Source organism: Polyergus mexicanus, unplaced genomic scaffold (genome assembly GCF_030449975.1).
Source record: "Polyergus mexicanus isolate NDT 795.1 unplaced genomic scaffold, iyPolMexi1.0 SCAF_17, whole genome shotgun sequence".
Classification (NCBI taxonomy): Eukaryota; Metazoa; Arthropoda; class Insecta; order Hymenoptera; family Formicidae; genus Polyergus; species Polyergus mexicanus.
In genome coordinates this window covers 6,346,356-6,357,421 of record NW_027223337.1, presented here as the reverse complement: position 1 = coordinate 6,357,421, position 11,066 = coordinate 6,346,356, and the positions used below count along the sequence as shown (strand labels likewise).

Here is an 11,066-nt window from a genome sequence, read left to right as displayed (position 1 = left end):
TTTCGTTTAATAGCATTTCAGTTAATATCTCACGCCGCTCCTATCTCGAATATTTAATGTCACGTGACGCTTCTCTCACGATTCATTGACGGGATTCGAATATCATTCGTCTCGATAAAAAAACGGACAATCTTACATCGGACAGTGCATCTATTTGTCTACAAATTACAGTTGGCGAATGCGGATACATCCCCTCGCCCAACTTGGCTCAGCTGTCCCTATAAACGATCCCTTTCGTAAACGTCAATACGATTACACGCACGTGCGTTTCGCAGCGTCGTGCAGCGTGCTTCAGCGGGCGATAAACACGACCGAGAAAAGGCAGATCGATATCTCGCGACCCTCCATCGATGGATGAGGCCCGGCGCGATAGTCCTCCCTAGATATAAATAATAGAATTATAGAAGAGAGAAAGAGAGAGAGATGTAATTGTTACGAATTGGCAGCGTAATTTATGGATGCTCGTGGGTGGTCTCCCCCCCTCTCTCTCTCTCTCTCTCTCTCCTCGGTTGTATACATTTTATCTCGCTTCTGCACGTTTATCAAATAAAATAAAGCCATTATTGAGTCGACACGACGTGAAATGTCATTGTTACATTGGCAAATGTCAAGTAATCTCATGAAAATTAAATTCATTTCGTTGAAATAATTACAATTATGTATTTTTTTTTTTTTTTATGTCAATAAGTTCATCACGAGTTTGATAAATTCGTTTGAAGATATCTATTTTCTAATAACTCGCTTCATAAATAAGTGAAATCCAAGAAGATCTGTCTAAAGATCTTGAAGAGAGCGGAGACGAGGTTTTTCCTTACCGTTTTTTATCGCATTGGGAACGTACATAATATTAAAGAACTGTTGCGCGCGTAAAAAAACGTTTATGCTTTTTCTTTCGGATCATCGAACATAAAACAGATACAGAAATGGATTTTAAATTGTATTGAGAAATGCATATTTTATATGTTATATAAAATTATTTATTCGAGAAACAAATTATTAACAATGATAATAAAGTTAACAAATTTTATCCGCAAGATTATAAATATAATTGGTGATTTTTTAAATAATGATTATTAACTTTCGTACGTAATTATTTATATCGGTCTAGAAAGGCGTTACTTTTTGATTTCCTAAAAGATTAATCGTCCTTATGCGGGTTACAAAAATGACTCTTCCGGTTCAAAGCGTCGGCGTAAGATCGTAAATTACTACTTCCAATTTATATCCCCCGGATAAACGATGATACTAAAGCTCGGTTATTACCATCCGACTCATTTTATTAAAAGGATAATGTATGTTACGTTCATATGTTATTTTTTACATACGATGGAATTAAATCCACGTTCCATTTTGCGAATAGATAATAGCAGGCAAGAAATACTTTTGAATAAATTTTAATTATATTATTGAAATTTTCTACTTGCTCTATATGAAGTTTCAATAAATTAAAAAAGTTATTATCTATAATTTAATTATACATATATATTTATTTATTTAGCCATTAAGATTCGGAAAAATGTTTGCTCAATTGTAGTACCGAATTACAAGCTCTTTCGCGATTATATGGAAAATTTGGATCGTACGTCGCGTACAATATGGATTTCATAGAAATGATCAACGCTCGTTCTCTATTAGGCGTCGACGAAACATCTAAACGTTTATTGCATCTGGCGCTTAGTTGACGTTGCGCCCAGGCACCTACAAAGCACTTACTGGGAATGGACTCTCTTATTAGTGACTCACGAAAATGTCCGTGTTCTTCTAGACGAGTCGCCTAGCACGAAATGTCGACGATGACTAAGAAGTATCACGACTGATCGATATCACACCATAAATGCAGCGATGCGAGCGATTCAAGGATGACGGATGCCCGTTATCGTTAACGTTCATGATGCACTTCGCTGTTTTCTCTCCGTCACGGATGATCAATTAATCATGTGATGTGCCATTTTTTTTTTTTTTTTTTTTTTTTTCAACGTTGAATTCGAGAACCTAAGCGAGCCTATGTCTGCGACTTGTTGACGTTTGTTAAATATTAATTACGCTTGTGTGCTCAGTATTTGCTTTATCAATTATGTTTACCAGGTATTCCCCAGTGTGGTAAAATCTAATGAATCTTCTTAATCTTTTCGTGGAATTGTCACTCCCTCGCTTTCTTTCTCACGCTTCTTCTGATTAATTAATCATTTCTTGTCCGTCGCAACCAAAAGTATCGCAGCTCGTTTTTGATCTAATTTTTTCGGTAACCTTTACAAGTTTATTCGAGACTCTAATCACTTTTGTCGCGCGCTTACAGATTTATAATAAACTTATGATAAATTCACAAGCTCTAAATTGTGATATGTGTTTATTATGCATTTCTTCGCATATTTCATAACGCGAGGCAGGATGTGTGGCTCGTATTCATTCGCTGCACTTTCATCAACATGTACTTTTGATGTCGCCGGAGATGGGGATCTTGCGTCAAGCGACTTGTCGATGCCATTTTCGTGAATACGATATATAGCTACATTTCGTAAAGCGATGAGTCACGCCTGCCATATCGTGACGCACGCTGCATTATTTTTATGGTGTTTTCGCGTGGGTGTTTTTGCTATGATTCACAAGCCTACAAGGCTTTTCTCGCCACCCTCATTCGGACTGTAAAGCATCCCCCTTCTGCCCCTTTTCCTTCTGACATTCCTACTACGTGTCGCTTGCGCGAATGAATCGTTAAAAATTCCACACGGGCTCGCGTAGCGCAACGCCCTACAGCTAATTATTCCAGGTGGTACGCGCGATTTTGATTAACCGTAAATACATTCGGTGATTCTCGTGGGACGTATCGAGGTGCTCGTCCGCGTATTGCTCGCTCGGGGAGATGCGTTTGTTAGCGACCCGCACGATGACAGCGATTTATTCCGCTGTCGGCGCGTTCCCGAATTTATCGATTTCGATACTGGGGTTGCTGTCACTGCGCTAGTTTATGATCGTATCGTGTGTTAATAGGTGATCAAATTCGATGTAGTATTAAATTTTTTAATATTATGGACAGAGATATTTCTAGCAGGGATAAAATCATTTTTATACGATTGTACAGCATTTCTTTATATTATATTAATCTGAAAGTTAAGTTGCTTGCTTTATTATTATTACGATAGTTTCTAGCGTTACGAGAGAAAAAAAAATGATTAAATATTATATATTTTTCCGTTTTAATTTCTTCACTTTGCATATCATTTATGTATATACTTTTGTTATATATATTTCTGACAAGCTATGCGTTTAAAAAGAAGCATGCGTGCGTGCGTGAATATTTGCTTTGAATCCGAAAGTTTACTAGGAGTTTAAATTCTGCTTGGTATGACAACAAAACGAGAAAGTGTATATATATATATATTCTCATTCTCTCTCAGAACATAAACTCACATGAATATGAACTTCACAATATGAATCTTGTAAGTAAGAGAATCTATCCTTATCCAAGTTACATATAAGATTAATTATCTGAACGTCAACTTCTATGATGAGTTAAAACTTAGATCTTGTCATAAACATTTTTTTACGAAATATAAAGTGCTCGTATTACAAATTACTCAAACATCAATTTGTATAATATTGTAATTATATACGATTCGATATTTCTTTCTGTTTCTGTTCGTTTCATTATTTTTTTATTATTTTCTATAACCCTTTTCTGGTCACATATCTAACCAAGATTATCCTCAGTTAGAGTCAATGCACTTTTTAAAACGAGGCGAATGATTGTCCTTGAAAATTTTTATCCCCGATAAATCTGAAAATTACGACGAGAAGCGTCAGCCACGCGCGACTTGCCCGGCTGACTCCGAGAGCACTAATGCATCGATAAATCTCGCAGCGTTTCAAGACGTCCATTCAATCTACGGACACATATTGCGTATGTATCCACATATATATGTATATGTGTGTAAGACACGCACGTGTCCCTATTCCGTCACATTTCTCGTTGGCGCCCAACATCTTTCGTTCTCACTTACGATTAACGGCGTGGGGTCCTTTCCTTTGGTCATCCGTAAACGGGCGCCATTAAATGAGGAAGGAATAAACTCGCGGCATGAAATTAATGAGGAAGAAAAAGCGGCTAGATCAAGACAAGCACTTAAAGAGAAAAAAAAATACGCCGATTGCGTTAGGGAAACATTTTCTTTTTTGACGAAGCATGAAAGAGAAATATCATTTAGTTAATTTAATTAAATTTTTTATAACATTTCACCTTGTAAAATTAATGGAAAAAGTGCATTATATATATATTTGCACACGCAGATATTTTTATTTTGAATTTATAGATATATTTGCGCGTGTTTTTTCTTCTCTTTTCTAATAACAAATATAATATTATATTTATCTACAAATATAATTATTTCTACGAAAAAATTAACTCCAAATTCGATATCATGACCACTCTGTATATTACGGAATTGTCTTGTAAAAAATTATAAATTTTTAATTTAGATAAAATTTTTTACCATTCGGGATATACCTGTTTCGGTATTTCAATTATGCGATTCGATCGGCACGCGTGAAAATAATGTCACGTGTAAAGGAACTAGAGAAAATAGCAGTCGAGAAAAATAAGACAACGGGATACAGACGGCTGTAACGGGAGACAAAAGGGATGCCGATGGGAGACGCGTCGTTTCACGTTTTGGCGCCGAGTATCTAGCATTCCCGAAATCTTTGAGTTTACGCGGCCCGTTCCTTTTGCGTTCTGTCCACGTGTATGAAATATAAAGTGATTTCTTTTTTTCTCGACCATTCGCTTTTAACTCAACAAGCAGAGTGAGAAAGATATAGACGCCATCGACGCACACGAGAAACGAACGAAAATGAAAGACGCCGCAGGCAGAGAGTGGAATCAACTTTTTAATTTCAGCCATCGTGTGAAAAGTTATGCGGAACGTGCGATAGTCGGACGTAAGTTATAACGTTTTACAATGTCAACTTTGTTGAAAGCTGTGTTATTTCGTGCGAGATATGAGGGAAACAAAATCACGCGAGTTTCTATATTTAAAATCTAAAATAATGGGTTTTTTTATTCGGATGTAGAATAAGAAATCGTGCGCATGCGAATTTTTATTATACATATATATAGTAACGGATGTATATAAATAGTAATGTAAATATAAAAAAATTAAAATTAATTTCTCTTGCGAATTTATATGTGAAAATTAATATTTTCGTATTTCTACAGTGTATATATATATATATATATATAATATCATGAGTCCAAGTGAAGTTTGGAAAATCTTGTAAGATGATTTCAAAGCATTCACACACACACACACACACACACACACACACACACACACACACACACACACACACACACACACACATACACAACACATCTAAATGGATTTCTCAAAAACATTGATGTCGTAATAACTTTATTATATATATATATATATATATATATATATATATATATATATATATATAATTAGCAATTATATTGTATATCACATTTTACGCGCGGTATAATGTTATTACGACATCAATGTCTTTGAGAAATCTACTTAAATATGTTTTGTGTGTGTGAACGTTTTGAAGTCATCTTAAAAGATTTTCCAAACTTCACTTGGGCTCGTGATATTTTAAGAATTTCTATTTCCTCATAAAATCTTAAATAATAGTTTATTTCCATTTTCTGAAAAGAATATTGAAAATATTCTGTATACATACATTATAAAACTGAGTATATGCATTTTTTATTATGCGAATTAATCAATTTACTATTAATTTTTAAGTTATTAGTTAAATTTTGGATACTCTGGATAAAGGGCGAAGAAAAAGATAAAAAATTGCGCAGTGATTGGAAATCACAGATTTTTTTTTTTCTGAATTGATATCGGTGCTGCGAAATACGTCGAACGATGTATTATGTAATTTTCACGCAGAGAGAATATATTATGGGGGAAAATATGGAGGGGGCTCACGAAGTCGTCGACACAGGGCGATGCGTCGCGAATGCTGTCGCAAGCGCGCATGCTAAAGAGGGATCAGAGGAGACTAAAAGGAGCAGCATGATCTCGGGCGGGAACGAAGGGACCGTATGGCGGAATGTCGCGATTTCGCTACGAGATTGGACTAAACATTTGCCGTCCGGCATCGCCAAAATAGAGGCATGCACCTGTTCCGCTAGAAAAGGAAGAACTACACGTGTCTTCTTCATTGCTCCCTCTTCGTGCTCCTCCGCTCTTCTATCTTCTTTTCGTCCCTTCCTTTTGGCCCAACCGTTTTCGGTCTACCTCTTCCAACTTGCTGTCATGAAACTTCTCTTCTTACGCTTTTTCCTTTTCTCGTGCTTCGTTTCAGAGATTCGTTCCTCATCGTTTTCATCTGTCCATGTCTTTTTCCATTTTCCTCTGTCAGAACTTTGCGGTTCTTCCTTTCCTCGTACGCTTTTCTTCTGTTTTCCGCGTTACTCTTTACGTTCCATCCTCTTCTCTCTGTACGCTGTTTGGCTGTGCACACCATAATGCTATTTTCATCGACACATGCAGCAAACGCTGTAAGTCGCTTAACGCACACCGGACACATCGGATATGAAGTATCTGACGTCTAATTCTCAATAAAATCCGCATCAAAGTACCAAGACACCTTCGTGTGTGCATTAATTCATTTAACACCTAATAATAGTTTTCTATTGTATTATTTTACATGCTGATGTAATTTTAGGAAAAAGTATCGTCGAATGTTTCCGAGATGAAACTGGCGGATCTTAAAAGATATGATTATCAAAAATCGAGAGTTTTACGAGATTATCATAAATCTCTTTTCCTTCATTTTATTATGAACTCTTTATTAAGGCCAAATCGAAATCATCAATAAATTGATAATAATATTATCAGGTAATAACTTTCTAAACAATTTGCAATTTCTCTCAACATTAGTCACACATACAGAAATATCTGTATGTTTCCCCGGTATTGTAATACGGTATTATTGTCAAGCTCAAAGGGTAAAGATTCAAGGGTGCGCATGTTTTAACGACTATATATAGATCGACATGTGTTTTGGGATTGGCCCTCGACGACCTGCATACTTTCGATAATGCGAGGAGGATTTTTTCTTTTGAAATCTGAAACGTCGGGGTAATGAGCGTGGCGCTCGCCAACAATTAGTCGACAGTTTTATTGGTCGGCGGTGTAAAATCAGCTGTGCTAAGTGGATTCTCAGAAATTAAAAGCGGACGCAGATCCAAATTGTTTGTAGTTGCCCGCCGTCTGATCTGCCCGCTCGAATAATGCTATAAGGGCGCTTTTTAACTCGTAATCCTAAACGATCGCATGTAATTGAAACCTAAGCTCACTCGCAAATTGGTCAAAGTCAAAGGGTTTGCAACGGTAACGCATGCGGTATGTACCGCGAAAGATATTCTATTTTTATATTAAAATCTAGCGGAGATTATCGAAATTTAATTACAAGTTTAATTTCATAAATTTACATTTTTCAATGTGAAAAAAATAATCACAACTTAAAAGAAAAATGCCAGAATTAAAAAAATCTAAAATTGATAGAAATTGTGCGCAATTATGTTTTTATTTGCTATTATCAAGAATATAAAAATTGATTATAATAGTTAATAAATAGAACTGCATCTCCATTCCACGAATCGTATTTAGACTGTTTAGTGAGAAAAAGCTAAAGGGTGTTTTCCGAAACATTCTCCTTCACAATGACGTTCTGTGTGACAACGGGGATTTTGAGAAGCATTTGTGCGCTTGTTCCACGAGAGCAAGTTGCGAGATGTCCCCGCTCTCGTCTTTTGCTCCAATCCTCCCGTGACTTTCTGATTTCGTTTTTCCTTGTTACAAGATCCCGTTGGCAGGCGAGTATCAGTCAAAACACAGTATCACGTGGCATGAATCCGTCCATTCTGTCATGGGAAACTCGCGCGGGAGAAAAGCTCAGCGAAGATTGTCACCACCGAATCTCTCGCACACGTGCTAGTAAAAAAAAAAATGAGAAAAGATTTGACGGGAATACCGCGCGGTTCCCAGAGGTGCCGTTCGACCCGACAGTAAATCACAATCGTATAAATATTAGGAACGACAATAAGGTTCCACGAGCAAATGTATTTAAAATGAATTTACGGGAAATTTCCAAATAATTTGCAATAATATGTATCGTAAAATATTCCAGATATCGCTTTTATCAATTCTCTTTAAATTTGTGCTGTATTAACTTAATTTTTTTAAAAGATATTTTATAAACGAATTCTTGGATAAAAAAAATATACGAAAGTCCCAAAACATATTCCGCGAAATGCTATATCGAAAGAAAAGGCATTTTTTTTATCAATGCAATTTACTTCGCAAATTTTCCGACGACAAGAAGGAAACGAGTCGTCGGATTCCGTCGCTTGGGTTTTCACTTTCCAACCTCGACTTGGATCAAGACGAACAGCCGCGACGTCAGTGAAATTGCATAAAACTACAATTCAGAATGACACACTAATACAATTTGCGCGAGGTCGCGATGATGGCAGAGGAGACATTGCTATCCAAATATAAACGAGTAAACGGATTAGTCTGCCGGCCGTCTGGTTATTTATCCCGCTTTTCCTAGATTATCCCGAGAACCCCTTGGCTGACCGTTCGGTTTTCCGCAGGGCCGCATGAATGTAAAGGCAGGCGATGAATAATTCGTGCCAGCTTTCAAAGAGAAGCGTATTTTGTCGCACGCAGAAAATTTAGCAAATCATAAACAGCTAAGATATGCCCAACATTACTATGATTAAAGAATCTTAATGCTTTTGAAGTCTTATATTTCAGAATGAAATTCAAGAGTTGTATGTGCGTAATAAAATTGTAATAAAAAAGTTGTAATAAAACTATGTGTTTGCATAAAATTAAAAAGGGCATCAATTTTTTAGAAAAATATTATTTAAAAGTATAAAGGAATAAAAAAGAAATTTATATTTGACTATGTAGAGAGAAATTGACAGAAGTTAAAATATTAATAATTGAAGCCATTCATACGAAAAAAGAATAGCTAATTGTATTTGAGAAACTATTATATATTTAATAAAGTTTGTGATATATATATATATATATATATATATATATTTTTTTTTTAATTTTTGAGAGTAATTTAGAGAGCGAGCGGTTGGTGAATAGAAAATTCACTTATGACTTATTCGAACAAATATCATTTAAACAATATGATTAATTAACAAATGTGTTATCGTACGTAAGTGAACGCAATACGTAATGATCGATGAGACCGTTCGTCCAGTATTTAATAAATGTTGTCGATGCTAAAGATCGTAGCAATTCCATTTACGCAAGGGTCGTGCTGCACTTCGCGCTAGTAAAGATAAGTTTATAAATACTCCCAGTTTCAAAATAGACACCGGACAGTTTGCGTACGTCGCAAAGCGCACAGAATCGTTCGGAACTCAACGGAAATTCAAATATCTCCAGGCACGCATCTTCAGTTAATCTATGACGGGCTAAGGGATTCGGGCCAATTTCTCATCGCATTTATCTTTAAACAAAATTCTTCTAACTCGTTGTAAAAATGCTCAGATTATACAAGTACTTGAAATACGTTGTATTAACGAGTAAAAAATTATAATCTATATATATTTAAAAGAAATTAAATGAAAAACTTTTCTGTTCAAAATCTTTTTTTATTTAATTAGTTTCTCGTATCGTTAGTGCATTTTTTTACTTTTCGAGCGCGAAGGCACAAATTTCAATTAATGTAACGTAGCATGTCTAATATCTTATATTACTTTTACAGCCAAGAAAGCGTTTTCTTATTGACAATTTTTCTAAGTTCATTTTTTATTTATTCCATATTTCAAAAAATCGAACATATCGTTAGATTCTATTCACTATACAGAAACATAAACGATATTAATAAAATTTAGTAGATCTAACAATTAGTTTTCTAGTCAAGAAATTTTTATAGCGAATGATTTTTTTTTTTTTTTTATTTATCAATCCGATTGTTTCCCAGTCAAATGTCTAATGTCCAACATATCATTAAACTTTGTGTTTACTGATGGATGATGAAATGATTAGATAGTAAAACTACTAGCAGTTATAAGATTTTGCGTCGGTCACTTTCAAAGCCAAGAATTCTTCTTTATGACAGCTCTAGACGCACTCCCGTCCCAAATATCTCTTCGGTCCCGGATATACGGTTCCAGCTGTAACTAGGACCGTTCGGTATTATAAATCAAAAACGAGCCGCGCATTTGTGTGTGCCACTTTTCGTCCATGGGGCGGCGCACTTTGACAGAAATTATGGTCGACCATATGCTGATGTAAGAGCGTGTAGAGAGATCACTGAAATATGAACAAAGGCGCGTTTTTACAATCGTTAGTTCTTGCAATCATTTGACGAATATCTTTGAAAATCTCAAGCTGAAGGTGTCAACACATTTGTGAAAAGAAAGAATAGTTTTTGTCTTTTAAATAATATACTTCCAATTTAAAAATATTTACGCAATTTCTGATTAAAAAATTTATAATGCTATTCTGGTTTCAAAGTATTATTTATTTATTGGCTTTAAAAAACTACATGAACTAATTCACATCGTTAAAATGTTCCGATAATTATTTCTTAATCTAAATATACTTGCTAGGATAATATTTAGTTAAAATGAAGTAATATTGAAGTTTTTCGATTTGTTCATCTTCTCAATTTAATTCTATAATAATTATTGTTTTTGTATTGAGAAAATATATAATAAATAATAGTATATGTAAGAATATTTTAATCCGCGCTACTCATTTTGCACAATTAGCAATATATTAATATTTCGTAAGATTCTATATATTTTCGCCAATGTCAAATAATTAAACATGCCACTACGCGTTCAAGCAATACGCGCATAATGTGAATGATGATTATTGCATCACTCGTTGCGCGATTTACTGCTTCTTCTTCTAGCCGCAGTATTTGCTGAGAGGGCGTTAATGCACGGTGACTTCTACGAGATCAGCTGTTTTCGCTCAGCTGTTTTTGACGGTGTCCGGTACCCGTAACTCTGCTGTTGTACTATGATGGTAACGTCATTGGCAATAATT

At 35.3% G+C, this 11,066-nt stretch overlaps 1 long non-coding RNA gene across 1 annotated transcript in view; it reads left to right on the top strand.

Annotated features, from left to right (window-relative positions):
• Nucleotides 1-11,066, top strand: part of LOC138940875 (uncharacterized) — a 158,876-nt gene that overhangs the window by 132,721 nt on the left and 15,089 nt on the right. The gene's annotated exons all lie outside the window — the stretch shown is intronic.